The 3,441-nt window shown below is 52.3% G+C and overlaps 1 long non-coding RNA gene across 1 annotated transcript in view; it reads left to right on the forward strand.

Annotated features, from left to right (window-relative positions):
• Positions 1–371: 371 nt before the first annotated feature.
• The window catches only part of LOC102387925, a 10,765-nt gene continuing 7,695 nt past the window's right edge, over positions 372–3,441 (forward strand). Inside the window, exon 1 of the long non-coding RNA XR_323607.3 lies at positions 372–442. This is a non-coding gene — a long non-coding RNA (uncharacterized LOC102387925). The remainder of the gene's footprint in view (positions 443–3,441) is intronic.

The raw sequence follows: 3,441 nt of genomic DNA on the forward strand, positions 1-3,441 counted from the left end.
GTTGGGGGCAGGAGAGGAGGTTTTGTTCCCTTTGTTTATCACCTGTGTACTGCCCAGGACCCTCGTTTCAAGTAGCCTGCTTACGTTTCCCTTCCTGAGTCTCTCTGCAGCTTTGAGCACACAGCTCAGCTTCTCTTTTGTCTCCTGAGTGGTAAGGAGGTCTGTCGCAGAGCACTGAGGTGCCCTGCTCCTAAGAAGGGAAAACTGCTAGGGAAGGGACCCTAGCAGTGAGTGAATAAAGAGCCCAGCTGTTGGTTGCCAGGGCAACCGAGCTAACGAGCAATCACACCTGCCAGCAGTTAGCTGATGATAAGGGGCAGGGCCTGGCCCTTATAAACCCTAGGGGCTGATGCCGGAGGCAGTTCCCTACCAGCAGCCAAGGAAGAAGGAGAAGCCTGAGGCAGGAGCAATGTCTGACACTGCTGGGGGATGAAGAACCCCGGTAGGCTTGAGCGTGATTATAGCCAGGTGGCTTGTTTGTGTTATAGCCCAGGGGCTTGTGTTTATGTTGCTGTTTGTTACGGGTGGTTTGGATGAGGCTACTAGGGGTTGGAGGAGGCCTCATAGCGGACCCGCAACAGTGTGGGAACCCCAGTGTCAGTGAGGGCGTAGCAGTTGGGGTGCACAGACCCCAGCATCAGAGGGGCAGCTGAGAAGCCCCGGAGAGGGGGCACGGCTGAGAAGCCCCAGTGCGGGCGCGGTGAGCCCCAGAGGAGGGCGACATTACTGAGAAGGACCTGGAGAGAGGGTGGAAAGCCCGAGCGCCAGGGAGGGCGTGGAGAGAGACCAAAAAACGTCACGCATAGCCCATAAGGCGGGAGTATACAGAGTACTCAATACCAGAGGAGACCTAGAGATAACAGGAGAACCGTGGGCAAGCAGACAAAGGGCAGCCTCCCTATAAAATATATAAGATCAAAGTCGTGGTGGGCGAGAATTGGAGGGTGCTAATCGGTAACTTGACATGGTAAAGGAGGAGAGCACGGCGACCCAGGCCGCCCTCCTGTTACAAGGTCATTTGATTTTTCCTATTAGGCAGCTTCTCATGTGCATGTGTAATTTCCTCCTTAGAACCCGGTGCTGCCTGGCTTCTCTTTCTCTTTGCACCGCCTGTGTGTGCCATTCCCCAGCTCCTCCGCTGCCCCTCCTTCCTCTCTGGCTTTTATTCCCAGCTTTCTCCTCTTAATTCCTCGCCCACATCCTTGGGGACTTTGACCTCTGTGCCAAAGAGCTGAGCGGGTTGCCTCTCCTTTCCTCTCGCGTCTCCTCTTCAGCTCACGGCCCTGGATCAACTCCAGTGCTTGCTGCAAGGGTCATTCCCTCTGCCTTGGCTTTGCCAACAAGACTGTACATGGATAAACAAGTGATCCCATGATCTCCATTATAACCCTTGTTCTTACAAGGTTCTTGGACCCCAGACTGTTAACTCTTTAAGACAAGGAAGGTGTCTGTTCCCTGCTGCAGAGTGCCTGGCACTATAGAAAGAATGCAACCTACACCCCTGCAAAATAATAGTCCTTTTTCGTTCCTTCTCAGCCCTTCCATTTGCAAAGGGTTATTTATTTCTGAGCCCTCTGTTGAAACACCGTATGTTTCAGCCTAGATCTCCCCAAGGCTGTCCTCAGGTATGCACAGATAAGTATGCAAATGACATGAAGATGCCACTTTCAGAAGAAAAAAACCCCACCTGCTGGATGATGCCTATGTCCACATGTAGAGCACTGTTCCTGATGCACTGGGGATTAGTCTTTGAGCTCCTGATGATAGGACCTGCGTTTTTGGTTGTAGTCACATTGGTCTAAGGCAGGGGCAGGCAATTATTTTGGGTGGAGGGCCGCTTACTGAGTTTTGGCAAGCCATTGAGGGCCGCATGACCGGCAGCCTGGGACAGATAAATATTTTCTAAATTTTTAGGGGCCCTGTGGGCCAGATACAATGGTCTGGCAGGCCACATCCAGCCCATGGGCTGCATTTTGACCACCCCTGGTCTAAGGACATAGGCAGGCAAGGTTCTTTGAGCAGATATGATATCTTTTATTAGATAGGACCTGGCTCTTGAGCACAAGCAGTAGAGCTAAAGCTGCTTTAGCTGCAGAGCTCTCCAATCCACTTCCCAGTGCTGGCCAAGATGGTGGGTCTCATTAACAGTGTAACTGAGAGAGGGTGGCAGGGCAACATCCCCAAGTGCCTCCTCTGGGGCAACTGTGTAAAAATAGCAACACTCAGCTGGTGTCTGGGCAGGCCGTTCTCTGCTGTATGGAGCTGCCCCCTGACACCTCTGGTTCCCATGCACACTAGTTCACATGTAGCCTATATTTACAAATACAAAGCAAGAGGGTGGAGATGTTCAGAACTGATGGCAGAGCCTTGAAGAACTGATTTTTGTTTGTTTTTTGGGGGGGTTTTGTTTTTTTAACTTGGAGGAGCAGGTTGCATTAGAAGTTGATGCCCAATTCCTTTTCTCTGGGAGGAGACTAGGGAACCCAGTGACACAAGGCCAGCGTAATCCTGCAACACTAAGAACAGACTGAGGGGCCAGGAAACCTCTCGTGTTATAATTTGCTTGGCTTACACGTCTTGGAGGTAGAGAGAGTCAAGGTCCCCCTACATTCCTAATATGTTCAGGGAGTGCTAACTGGCTATTTTCTCCCACTGTCACCTTCTTAGGAGTTGCCAAGTCAGGTTTTCCCTCCTTTCTGCCTTTCAGAGTCATAACCCCTGGACTGAGACTGATGGTTTTTGTGTACCTATGAGCCAGTGCCTGATGGACGGCTGGGAGGAACAGGCATGTGGATGTAAAGTAAAGTTAGGGTGTGTCGTGTTCTATAGCTATGTTACCAGCTTGTTTGATTTCTCTACCCACAGAGTAGCTAATGTCTGTGGGCCTATGCATAGCTCATGAAACATTCAGGTGTGCAACAAAGCCAAATTAACATTGCTCTGAGAATGTTACATCTACGCTGCTCTGAAGTGTTGTTCTGTTGCTGAGTAACAAGGGCCCTGGGTGGGTCATTAGCAAAGGTTGCTGCTGAGACCTTCAGATCTAAAGCATTGACCTTTCCACCTTTTTAAAATTGGAAAGCAGGACACATGCCCACTTCCCCCTCCTTTCCCATCCCCTCCTTCCCCTTCCCCGCCATGGCATAGCTAGAGCAGAGGTGAGCAGAGCCTGTGGGGGCAGGGGAGGATGCAGACTGCCAGCTGCAGGCTCAGGACTCCCACCCTGCTGCCCACCCCAGGGAGCCCCACATCGGTTGCGCTGCCATAGTGAGGTGCCCTCTGCCCAACTGGCAGCAGCAGGGGGCACAACTGCACCACTGCCACCACTGCTGCTGGGCAGGCAGAAGGTGCCTCACTGTGGTGGCACTGCCATTGTGGGGCTCCTGGGGGAAAGGCAGCAGGGCAAGGAGCCCTAAGCCCACATCTTCTCCTGCCCCATGC

Source organism: Alligator sinensis, unplaced genomic scaffold, assembly GCF_000455745.1.
Source record: "Alligator sinensis unplaced genomic scaffold, ASM45574v1 scaffold678_1, whole genome shotgun sequence".
Lineage (NCBI taxonomy): Eukaryota > Metazoa > Chordata > Crocodylia > Alligatoridae > Alligator > Alligator sinensis.